General features: G+C 40.5%; 1 protein-coding gene across 1 annotated transcript in view; it reads right to left on the bottom strand.

Annotated features, from left to right (window-relative positions):
- LOC125239946 (clotting factor C-like) overlaps positions 1 to 7,130 on the bottom strand; it is a 62,204-nt gene extending 55,074 nt beyond the window's left edge. The window contains exon 1 of the mRNA XM_048147730.1: positions 6,940 to 7,130. The gene's annotated coding sequence lies outside the window, so the exon portion shown is untranslated. The remainder of the gene's footprint in view (positions 1 to 6,939) is intronic.
- Positions 7,131 to 13,714: the final 6,584 nt, after the last annotated feature.

Genomic DNA, 13,714 nt, shown 5'->3' with positions numbered 1-13,714 from the left:
TGATACTACATACATTTTATATGAAAATTAACCTCAATATCACCATCGGTTTTCGATGCCGTTTTTTTCCACAGAAAACATACACCGAAGCTTAATGCCCATATAAAATCGTGGCTTACCTTCTGAACTCCTAATTTTGCATTCATTTAGGCCATATAGAAGCCCTGAACTTTAGATATGCCGCGATATAAACACTAGGCTAAGTCAAACTTCTAGGACTTGGTACACAGTAATTACAAAACAGAACTAGACTTTGCGCACACCAAAATGTTCCTTTTGTAACGTAGAATTTAGTAAATCCGATCACATCCCACATTTTTTGGTATTTCCAAAAAAGTAATTAGATATTGGTTACATGAAATAGGTTAGAGAATGTACGGTAGAAATAAGTCAGAATTTGACAAATAGAAAAAGTTGGTGCGTTTAATTTCACGTAGTTCGGAGGGGAGACACAAATAGAAAAAGTTCAAAGACTTGTTAAGAATTGCTATTAAATCCCGTGTGGTGATAACTATTACTAAATAGTATAAATAATGTCGATACGGTTTGAAGTTTAATTTATTTAAGGTTTTTTAATAGGATTGAGTCTGATATGGAGAGCGGACCGAACAAACGGAACGCAGATTTTCGTGGGTCGATGGAGTTGACGGTTTTGACAGATGAGTACAGGATCGAGACAGGAACGTGCGCGCTCCGTTATTAAATTATTTGATCCGGTCCCCGTCGCCGCCGCAGGCGGCTGATTGCGCCTTGACATGCTGCCAGGCGTAGTTCTGGTGTTAGTAAACTAAGAAAACGTATACCGCGTGTGAAGTGTGCGTGCGTGCAGTGTGTTGAGAGCCCGCGCGGCTTCCGAGTCTCCACCGTAGAGTACAGCTGCCGGGACGTGGGCTGTATGCCGAGCGCTGCTGTAACGGTAGCGCCGGCGACCTCGAGGTGCTTTACACGTCCCCCCCATCATTTGCCGGCGTCGTCTGACCGGCGCCTTTGGCGCGGGCGCGTCAACGATGCGCTGATAGCGCTGGCGTCTTTCTCCGCAAGCTACAGCTCCCGGACCCGGGCTGTGAGTCGCGCGGCGCCTGTTCCGCCGCCGACCAAGCTAAGGACTTCACGGGTCACACTCGCGACCTGAACTACAGCGAGCTCGCCGCCCTCGGTTTTGCTTAGCTGAGTAAAACTTGACGGGCAGAGCTCTGCCACCGACGTTCCGCCCGTACCCTGATGGTACCGGCGCTGCAAACGACGAGACCACGAGTTCGTGAGGGCACAAACATTTTCCCCCCGTTTTCTTTGGCCAAAGATACGCGTAGTCGTCTATCGTACAACACCGCGCGTGTAGACCATAAGCGGCTAGACTTTAAGATTAACCGGCCTTGAGCCCATGTAATCGGCCTTTAGGTTTTCAGTTCTTATGAATTATATTTGCATGAATTAATATTTCGGCATTATTATTTACATCAACTCTATGAAACCCACAGTGTTAGATTAGTATAGCAAGAGGACCTTGTACTACAAAAGTCCGAAGCCTTACCAGAGTTCATTCCGGCACACCTTTCATATAACACCCATTTTATTCATACAATACATTTTACAAAATAATAGCTAAATACCAAATCTATTCACTACAATATGGCGCCCGAAACAATTTAATACTTTATTACCCTGTGGATTTCATAGTGTGTTATTTCTTAAAAATTTAAATTTAATAAATTTGAAATTTTGTGGGCCACATTTTTTACCTGAATCTTAATCAGTCACTAAATATGGCAGTAGAATAAATTAATTAATTAATTTGTGAGTCCACTTGTAACAGGCTAGCAAGTTTATTTATTATTATAATTTTTTAGGCTGCGCTATGAATGAATAGCATAGCACCAGCCACTTATCATTTCTCACTCTCACTTTAAGAGTGCATTTATATTTTATTTCACATTTTCTGTAAACACAGAAGTGTCATTGATTTATTTATTGCTAGACCTGACTCAGGTGGACCCACGTCTTTGGCAACATGTCGGACGTCGAAGATTATCAAGAAGTAAATACAAGAGACAATAAGTCTCAGATCCCCTCATATGTCAACACGCGACCGCGGGGTCCTGCTCATGCAGAAGCCCACCCGCCCGGCCCATCCACATCAGACAATCCTCAACCCTCAATGCCCACATTGGGGGCGCCTGGACTTGTACGCCAGGCAAAATTGGATTTGACAGGGAAATTCTCTACTCCCATTAGAGACATTAGGGAAAATAATGAACGCATTGTTCATGTCCTAAAAGAGGACCATCTGCGGTCCTGGAACTTAAACTTTTCAGGTGACTCGGACGTCTCTGATTTTTTGTCACGGATTGACAACTGCAGGCGGAGTCAACATACACTCCTGCCTAGCTATTCTTGAATAGTATTGTAATCAATATTGTAACGAGGTATACCTACACCATTTTGTTGAAAAGGGGTCGTGACCTTTTGACGAATGGCATGCATTCCATTAGATGCATTCCAAATTCGTTACATGACCTCAAGTTGTCACAAGGTGTAAGCTCGAATTAGTTACAAATATTATTATTTGGGTAAAGTTATTATAAAAACCCACATTTTTTTTTAAAGGGATCCCTACTTCCTCGGCCATAGTTGCCAAGATTTCTTTAGTGTTCATAGAACACACTTTTTATGTGATCACATACTAATTTTGACAACACAAGTCAAAAAATTTTTTTTTTGGAACGTTCCCATTAAAACCAATTTTTTACATAACTGTGCACCCTAGGTACCAAGGGTAGTACAAAATCATGGACTAAAACTCAATACTTTGGGAGAAAAAACGAATAATAAGTTTTTTTTCTCAATATATTGAAAGCCTCAAGGCAAAAACTTAGGAATTTAAATTAGAAGTGCGAGACAGAAATAAGCCTCCACTATATAAATAATTTAAAGTTGTAAATAACAAGTAATAAATAGTTACCAAGTTATTTTAAAATAATAGGACTGTAGGTTTAAGCATGTATATAATACAGCATGCTAGATGTTAAAATAGAATATAGTCGTATTGAAATAATTAATGTATATGGTGAACTTACAACAAGTGACCCTAGTCAAAGTACTTGGCACTTAAATGTTGTATAGCCATAGAAGCTTAAGGTAGCTCGTATTAAGTAGGTATGCTATAAGTAATTATAGTCATAGTAATTAAACTATTTAATTAAAAATTATCCTTAGAAAACTATAGATAAAACCTTAGGTTAAAATTTCAGAAACCATAGTGGGACGCCACTATGATTTCAAACACTTAGAATAGGAAACAATACTAGTTAAGAAATTAGCTATAAAACGTATAAATGGGAATTATAGTCCAAGCGACAATAGTAAGTAACATAAGTGCATGATAATTATTAAAAAATAATAATAATAATTGTTGATTGGATCTATATTTCTTATTTTTTCCACGGTTACCCCGGCTGTTTCGGTCGAGTGGTACTCTCCTTTTTGCCGAGAAGGGGGATACTGTAGTGATACTACATACATTTTATATGAAAATTAACCTCAATATCACCATCGGTTTTCGATGCCGTTTTTTTCCACAGAAAACATACACCGAAGCTTAATGCCCATATAAAATCGTGGCTTACCTTCTGAACTCCTAATTTTGCATTCATTTAGGCCATATAGAAGCCCTGAACTTTAGATATGCCGCGATATAAACACTAGGCTAAGTCAAACTTCTAGGACTTGGTACACAGTAATTACAAAACAGAACTAGACTTTGCGCACACCAAAATGTTCCTTTTGTAACGTAGAATTTAGTAAATCCGATCACATCCCACATTTTTTGGTATTTCCAAAAAAGTAATTAGATATTGGTTACATGAAATAGGTTAGAGAATGTACGGTAGAAATAAGTCAGAATTTGACAAATAGAAAAAGTTGGTGCGTTTCGTTTCACGTAGTTCGGAGGGGAGACACAAATAGAAAAAGTTCAAAGACTTGTTAAGAATTGCTATAAAATCCCGTGTGGTGATAACTATTACTAAATAGTATAAATAATGTCGATACGGTTTGAAGTTTAATTTATTTAAGGTTTTTTAATAGGATTGAGTCTGATATGGAGAGCGGACCGAACAAACGGAACGCAGATTTTCGTGGGTCGATGGAGTTGACGGTTTTGACAGATGAGTACAGGATCGAGACAAAAACGTGCGCGCTCCGTTATTAAATTATTTGATCCGGTCCCCGTCGCCGCCGCAGGCGGCTGATTGCGCCTTGACATGCTGCCAGGCGTAGTTCTGGTGTTAGTAAACTAAGAAAACGTATACCGCGTGTGAAGTGTGCGTGCGTGCAGTGTGTTGAGAGCCCGCGCGGCTTCCGAGTCTCCACCGTAGAGTACAGCTGCCGGGACGTGGGCTGTATGCCGAGCGCTGCTGTAACGGTAGCGCCGGCGACCTCGAGGTGCTTTACACGTCCCCCCCCCATCATTTGCCGGCGTCGTCTGACCGGCGCCTTTGGCGCGGGCGCGTCAACGATGCGCTGATAGCGCTGGCGTCTTTCTCCGCAAGCTACAGCTCCCGGACCCGGGCTGTGAGTCGCGCGGCGCCTGTTCCGCCGCCGACCAAGCTAAGGACTTCACGGGTCACACTCGCGACCTGAACTACAGCGAGCTCGCCGCCCTCGGTTTTGCTTAGCTGAGTAAAACTTGACGGGCAGAGCTCTGCGACCGACGTTCCGCCCGTACCCTGATGGTACCGGCGCTGCAAACGACGAGACCACGAGTTCGTGAGGGCACAAACATTTTCCCCCCGTTTTCTTTGGCCAAAGATACGCGTAGTCGTCTATCGTACAACACCGCGCGTGTAGACCATAAGCGGCTAGACTTTAAGATTAACCGGCCTTGAGCCCATGTAATCGGCCTTTAGGTTTTCAGTTCTTATGAATTATATTTGCATGAATTAATATTTCGGCATTATTATTTACATCAACTCTATGAAACCCACAGTGTTAGATTAGTATAGCAAGAGGACCTTGTACTACAAAAGTCCGAAGCCTTACCAGAGTTCATTCCGGCACACCTTTCATATAACACCCATTTTATTCATACAATACATTTTACAAAATAATAGCTAAATACCAAATCTATTCACTACAAAGGGTAAAAAGTGATCTACGGATCTGCCATCAAAGCTTACAGTCTGACTAAGGTCATATTAAGGCTAAGGCCTATTGCATTTATTACCTAAGGGTATAAAAATGATCTACGGATCTGCCATCAAAGCTTACAGTTTGACTAAGGTCATGTTAAGGCTAAGGCCTATTGCATTTATTACCTAAGGGTATAAATTGATCTACGGATCTGCCATCAAAGCTTACAGCTTTTGGGAATGGGTTATGGGATTAGCTTAGAGTGAAATGAAGTAGGTAGGGGTTTCTGGTGAATACTTGACGTTTCAATCATCGGAATACCATTAGGACTTGTGAAACGTTTTCTAGCCATTTGCTGAGTCTTATACTCCTAGGAATAGGGAGGTAGGGATTAGGAAGCCCAATCGAGGGATTTTCCCACAGTGATTGGTTTAGGGAGACTCCATACCCCACCTAGTATAGGAAGCGTTAGTTTTAGCATTCAGATTTTATTAGGTTAAATTCCATAACTTTAGAGTCACTTCGGCTTATCCGACGCTTCTCGTGCGACAGGAGTCACAAGTAGGAGTTGGGGATTTTTACCAAAAACCTTTTTTTATGTTTATGTATTTATTATCTACATCTTTGCACCTGGAAGGACTACAAGGACCACTGTTTCTACTCCAGCTGAGCTACTGCTATTGTCAACCAACTCCAACGACTGACGAGAGTTCCAGTATCCAGATTCTGCAGTATAGTACAATTACATGAATGATTACTTAACTAAATTATTATTGTGTTTGTTATATTACATTGATTAAAACATGTTCTTTGTTACTTTGCTTTTGTTATTTATCTACTTCTCATAATAACCTAACTTTAATATAATCTAACTTTCTAAGATCTAAAACTTTATAGTAAATTACCTTTAATTAATTATCTTAGTTTCATTAAATTCCAGTTTTGTAAGGTATGCAACTCTCCTCCTTGTTAAAGAACCAGGGGTTACTACGCACAACTACGGGGTCCTACCACTTACTAGACGATCACATCACTTTTATGGCCAAACGTTTAAATGCAAGACAGAGACAGGTAGTTAAAGTAGATTTGCTTTTAGGGTTCCTTGAGATTTAGATTAGTTATTGGGTAAATGGGTCTTTGGGTTTAAGGTAGCGTTTAGGTAACGGAGGGGGCTTTTACAGCGGTCACCGTAACCTATGGACGGCTGTAACTCAAGGGGTGTCGTCGTCGCCGAGGACTCAAAGGACAATAGACGGAACAAATTAGTTCTGTAGGTCCTTCCATCGTCAGCACACTGCACCATCCTTGTGTGCCTATGTGTGCATAGCCTATGTGTGCATAGCCTATGTGTGCATAGCCTATGTGTGCATAGCCTATGTGTGCACAAACGCTCACGAAACGCTCAGGATAATAATTACCTATCTCTTTCGTGGCTATCTCTAATACTCTATCTATATTTCCGCCGAGAGCGCGACAGAGCCAGACTACATTTCTGCGGCGTTTCGCGTCGCAGAAATGCCATTCGGCTACGGTGCCTGGCAGCCTTTCCTCACCGGCAGGAACACAACACTTAGAGTACACAATAATATAAATAAATAAATATTATAGGACATTCTTACACAGATTGTCCGAGTCCCGTAAGCTCAAGAAGGCTTGTGTTGTGGGTATTCAGACAACGACACATATAAATACCTAAATATATACATAGAAAGCATCCATGAATCGGGAACAAATATCTGTGCTCATCACACAAATAAATACCCTTACCGGAATTTGAACGCGGAACCGCGGGATATTATTATATTTACTCACGTTTGCACTCGGGCACAGGGACGTACCACTCGCCGTTGGCGCAGTGGGGCTGCGCCGGGCCGTCCGGGCGGTAGGGCGGAGAGCAAGACACGCTGAGAGTGACGGTGTCGAACACTAGGCCGGGGCGCGCCGCGCGCTCTGCGACCGTGTATGTGCCGTGCTCGGGGTAGTCGGGTAGCACGCATTTTGAGGCCCTAGGAAAATAATTTTTAAGAAAAAAAAACCGCCGCCTTTGGGGTTCTGGTGAGAGCTACTTGCGAATGTTGGATTACGTATTTTGGTTCTGACCATCACCAACAGTTCCACTGCACCAAATGTCACTATTCTGGACGTAAGTGCATGCTGTTCTTATAAAAATACCAAAGTCACTATAAACGTGCCGTTCAGATTTGAGGAGTTCGGTTCTGACCATCATCAGCACTTCCACTGCACCAAAAGTCGCTGTTCTGGACGTAAGTGCATGCTGTTCTTATAAAAATACCAAAGTCACTATAAGCGTGCCGTTCAGATTTGAGGAGTTCCGTTCTGACCATCATCAGGAGTTCCACTGCACCAAATGTCACTGTTCTGGACGTAAGTGCATGCTGTTCTTATAAAAATACCAAAGTCACTATAAACGTGCCGTTCAGATTTGAGGAGTTCGGTTCTGACCATCATCAGCACTTCCACTGCTTCAAATGTCGCTGTTCTGGACGTAAGTGCATGCTGTTCTTACTGAAACCATAGATAAATCAAGAAAGATTGGTAACTCAGTACATCGCTACACGGCCTACTTAACGCGAGTTATCGTCGCTGGTACCTCTTAGTTTTCGAGTTATTTACAGATGGCGCTATTTTCAATGTTTAAAAGTGTCGTCTAGTGAGATAATAATTAATTACATTGCCGAGTAACCATATATGAATATGATTCAATATTTTGAGCCGGGCGGCTCCTTGTTTTTTGGCTTAGGGGTTAGTGTATTTGACTTGCACGTCTATGATCCCGAGTTCGAGACCCAGGTCCGGATTTTTTTAATATGTTTGAAAAACAGTTATATTGTTGTTTTTTACTTTTTTTATATATAATTGAATATTAGAAAAATAAAATATGACGTGAAGTTGAATCATAGAAAAGTAAGTATAAATTGTTCGCGCCTACTTGTTGTATGTGTGTTTATAAAACCGATAGGCCCATAGGGAAGTACCTATCTACCTACTCGACTCTCCAATCACTTGCCGCCGTGTCAAGAGGATCATGTACTAAAGGATTGAAGTGTTTTTTTGCAATGATTATGGTCCAAGAGCTGGCAGGATTTTGGAGTAGGTCCTTGAGGCAACCTGGAAAGGTGCTCAGATGCTTCTCTAATCATGACCAACATCAGGTCTGCAAGTCTGGCAGCTAAAGGGGCGGGGCTTTATCGAGCTATGAATTTTTAAAGATTTAATTTTTTGGGGCCCAAACAGAAAATATCTACGTGGACGTCATATTTTAATTTCCTACAAGAAAGGTTATGTACGTTTTTTCGATAGGATCAATATATAAATGGATAATTTAGTAAGAAAGTTTTTTTTAATCGATTACATGCTCCGTTTTTCGTCAATACCTCGTAAACGGTGGCCCACAGCAAAAGGAGCTGCCAGCTCTCCGTCTATTATGACTTATGACCATATAAGCAGCGACTCAGCGAGTGTCCTTCGAAGACCTGGCAAGCAATTATGGTCGCTCGATAAGTGATAAAATAGCAGGCCGTCCCAATCGCACTATTTGTAAGTGCGATAGGGACGGCCTGATATTTTATCGTCTATCGCGCGACCATGCTGGTTGCGCAGATCCGTCGGTAAAGCAGTGTTGCACCTATGGCTCGGGAGAAAAGGCGAATCATCAGCAAGCGGCTCCATCGGTAAAGCAGTCCGCGGCGACAGATATTCGTCGACAAGCGGTCATATTTGGAATATTGGCCAATGACGAGACAGCTGTCAACATGGCGGAAACAGTTGTCGGCACGATGTAAACATTGCAACAAAATACTTAATACGATAATGTAGATGATATGAAGACGAAAACTACTAAAAAAAAACCTTTAAAGTTTATGTGACGTAGAAACGCAGGCGTTAATAGACTCTGGCAGTGGATATAACCTAATCAACAAAGACTCTTTCGACGAATTTAAAGTGGATTGCGTGAGTGAGGACTTCACTGTTTCTGATCGCGATGGTACTGTTAGGAAAACGTCGAGCATTTGGTTGTCGAGTATGAACCGGTGGAGACTAAGGAAGCGCCGATCGAGCTCAAGATCACTCTGAAAGATGATATCCCTGTGGCGAAATGAAGAGCTCAATGCGACTAAACAGCTGATTTTATAGCCAATAGTCAATCGTTTATTGCAAGAACATAGTGAGATTACATAAGATGATAACATTGAAAAGCAGTTCTTATGTTCTACCAAGCAAGGCATGCAATATTTAACAATTATTTAAAGTATGTACAATATAATGTCAATATAATTTGTTACACAATAATTCATTACAAATATACACAAGGATTGAGTCAATTTATTACATTTTATAAATTACACAGCTAAGATGTCAAATATAGGCATAGATAAATTACTTAATTAATAATTAAGTTTTGAAAGATGGTGACTATAATGACTTGTGTTTGGAAAATGGCATGCCAAACAAAGGAGACCAACAGCAAACGGTGGTGCCTAAGGTAATGGGGAAGGAAGTTGCATATAAGGTGCATAGTAATGGTCATTTTGCTATGAGAACGAGGAAAAGGGCATTCACTGAGACGAAGAAGCCCTACGATCACACAATTACAGTTGTTGATGCGTTCACCAAGTGTGTGTGGCCCTACCCGATGAAGTCGACATCTAGAGCAGAGGTGATTAGCAAGTGGCAGTTGCAGCGACAGACGTTTGGTAACCCTATTATACATATTACCTTTGCCCGAGGTAAAGCATTAAAGAAAAGAGCTTTCAGAAGTACTGTGAAGATGAAACTTTAACTTGTGTAAGAAATTCTTGGTGCCTAAAAGTTAACTTGATTTGTTACTTTATTAAGTTTAGTAAGTTTGGTGAATATTTAAAATGTTGTTGTGTTGTAAAATGCTAAAAGTTGTTACAGTCATTGTTTTTATATCTAATGCTTATATTGTCGGATGTTTTTCAATTTATGTTGAAATGTAATGTTGAATGAATGAGATGTAGTTAGATGAATGAACGTTGAAGTATATCTGGGCATTTCTCAGAGTGTTTCAACTTTTTGATTTCGGTGGCAGCATTAGTACCCGAACCCCGTAAGCGTAGCATGAGTTTTCTTTGTTTCTGGTAGAAATCCGCGACTTCTATTTAAATTGACAGAAAAACTGTTGCCACCGAAAACAAAAAAATTTAAACACTGAGAAATGCCCATCTGAAGGCAGATATGAGAGCAGGACAGCCGAGAATGTGGGATCGGAACGTAAGGTGATGGCGTGAAACAGAACGTTGTATGATAGTAGAATGACAGTAGGTGTGAAAGGCGATGGGAGAACAGTTTTGAACGATGAGCGATCGAACGTGAAAGAATTTAGTAAAATCTGTTAATTTCTTATTTGCTGCTTAATTAAAAGTTATTCGTTGTTTATTGCTGGGTTTTCATTCGAGGCATAACAATATCCCACAAATATATTGTTTTATTCCCCATTAATATTCGATATGTAAAAAATACCCCAAATAAATAATAGCACTAGACATAGTGTTGTGTTCCTGCCGGTGAGTAAGGGTGCCAGAGCTCAACGAGGGTGCGGTGTGTTGATGACGGGAGCACTTACGGAACTAACTTGTTCCGTCTATTGTCCTTTGAGTCGTCGGCTACCCGAACCCTCCTTAGAACTTGTACATTCCTTTTTGCTGTGTACTTAACACAGCAAAAGGGAGTGTACATGTTTCTAATAGGGTGGCAACGCGCTTTTGACACTGTTTGAGTTGCAGGCGTCCATAGGTTACGGTGACCGCTTTACATCAGGCGGGCCGTATGCTTGTTTGCCACCGACGTAGTATAAAAAAAATCCGTAAATCATTTGACAACTTTTGTCTCATTTTGATTATAGTGCCACCTGATTCTGTCGTGCTGATATACATATATGCTGTTTGTGGTAAAACATTTTTATACTAATAAAAATAAAATAATCAGAAAGTAATACTTCCGTCTTAGTGCGTTTTCACATTATCCGATCCGATATCAGATGTAGGACCGATATCCCATATATTTAAGCCGCCTTTTTTCGATTTTCGCCTTTGAAATCCTTCCTACATCCGATATCTGATCGGATAATGTGAAAACGCACTTAGTGTTGTAATATTTTACGTAGCATATTTTGCCTATTCTGGAATGTACGTCCAAGGTAATTTAGAACTATCTTGGAATAAAATATTATTAAAAACTCAAAACAAATACTAAAACTGTTATCTTCAATATGGCAATTTTGTTTAGCATGCAGCGCATGCAGTTTTGTGCATCTTGCATACGCGCCATCTACCGGATTATAATGTTTGCTATTAGTCATCAAACGTACAAAACACTTACCATGAATTGAACCTGATTCAAGTACCCGATTGGTAAAAAAATAATTAATTGTTTTTGTAAATTTCGGTGTTATATAATGATAATGTTGTATGATCAAGTTCCAAATTTTTAAATATTACGACTTGGGTCATTTAAATGAAATTATTTCGTGAATTGAACAATACCATTTGTCGCGAGAGTATAGTAATGCCATCTATTGTTTTACGAGTCAAACATATAAATTGGACTACGGAGTTCCCATTCTTTGTAGTCTAATTTTTCTATGCTGAAACATACAGACATATAGGTAAAATACTTAAGAAAGTCACCTGTTGTATGTGTGAGTGACGTGTTAGAATAGAGACACAAAAATAAATAAAATAAATAAATATTGGGGACACCTTACACAGATCAACTTAGCCCCAAACTAAGCAAAGCTTGTACTATGGGTGCTAAGCGACGATATACATACATAAATAGATAAATACATACTTATATACATAGAAAATATCCATGACTCAGGAACAAATATCTGTGCTCATCACACAAATAAATGCCCTTACCGGGATTCGAACCCAGGACCGCGGCTTAGCAGGCAGGGTCACTACAGACTGCGCCAGACCGGTCGTCATATTTAAAATTACTTACACAAACAAAACAAACGCCTCGCCTATTCGAACACGTCACCATGCGCGGATCCAGGGGGGGGTCATGGGGGTCATGACCCCCCCTGGAGCCTAGGCTGGCCATACAAATAGACCACGTGACCCCCCCGGGGGGCCTGGGCCTTTACCACGTGACCCCCCCTGGGCACGAAGCTGGATCCGCGCTTGCACGTCACTCACATGTGATGATTTTAGTAAATAAAAGTTAGTTTTAGAATAATTTTATATTAAACTTGTTTTGTACGGTAAGACAATAACACTGTTTTGATAACTACCCGCCTCCCACTGGTGAAGTAGTGGAAAGACGGGGGTTAAAACCATAGAGTATATTGAATAGTATGATATAGAGTTATCAGTCAAGATTTTCGAATGCAGCGCCATCTATTAATAAGTTACGACAACTTTTCATGTGACTTTCCATGCCTAAAGGTTACTTTTGGAACAAGAAGCATGTGGACCCTTTAAACATGGAACGCCACATTTTTATGACGGGAATTCTAATTGAGTCATTCATCAATTAGTCACATTAATAGATTTTTGAACGCTAACCTTTTTGCCAAAAAAAGAGGACATTAATAACATTTACAATTTAATACATGTAATTAGTCATAGAATGCCGTTCGCTAATTTGCGGGTGGTACAGCGACATCTAGCGAAAATTTTGGACATCAAAAAATCCTTATACATTTTACAAAAACAAGTTATTACCCAGTTTGCGGACGTAACAGTGACATCTAGCGAACAACTTGCACTACGGCATATAATTGATTTTCACGCCCTCTATCGTTAATTTCCCTAAACATATCGAAAGTACATGGGATTTACTATTTCCTTTGACTGAAAACACCGTGGTTAAAACCAGCTGTTGGGATGGACGAGCAGCAGTTGCTATCGGGCATTGGTCGAGGGCAAGTGCTGCTGGCTAGTGTAGATACTAAAATTCCACAGTTCAAGCACAGTATAATAAAGAGTACTATCGTACAGTATGGCCACTCCCGCTCCCCGCTGAAAGTGCCGCCCACCCCCTCTCGGTTACCTCACAGTTACCGCCTGTCAAAAATGCGAACAGTCGACCTGTCATATTTCACTCATACAAGCATAGCACGCGTTCACCTACACGAGCTTAGACTGTGTGCTAGGAACGCGCCTCTTTCATATATTTGATCGTCAGTGTCCGAGGTGTGGTTCAAGTTTAGAAATTCTGTTACAAGTTCTAGATTGAGTGTCAATATTGTAGAATGATATTTCTGTATTTGAGAAGTAATATTTAATGTAAACATGTTAACTACAAGACATACGGACAGATTACGGGTGTCCGTATGTCATAGTCATTTTATTAAAATAATATTAAGGTTGTTATTTGTAATTGAAATGTAAATTAATAGTCATAGTAGCGTAATGTAATAAACTGTATTGAATGTGAATATTGGAGTTTAGCATGGTTAGCGCATCGTAACTGGTGAACTTCCAATATGACTTGGAACTCCGGTTGCCGTTTAAGAAGTTTAACACTCTTACGGTAGATGTCGCTACGGGTCCCATTGACCTTAGTAGTGGAAAATTTCGCTGGCTTGGTTGAA

The sequence above is a fragment of the Leguminivora glycinivorella genome, chromosome 26 (assembly GCF_023078275.1).
Source record: "Leguminivora glycinivorella isolate SPB_JAAS2020 chromosome 26, LegGlyc_1.1, whole genome shotgun sequence".
In the NCBI taxonomy this organism is placed as follows: domain Eukaryota; kingdom Metazoa; phylum Arthropoda; class Insecta; order Lepidoptera; family Tortricidae; genus Leguminivora; species Leguminivora glycinivorella.
Note: the sequence above shows the minus strand (reverse complement) of the source record. Positions and strands in the feature narration are given on the sequence as shown.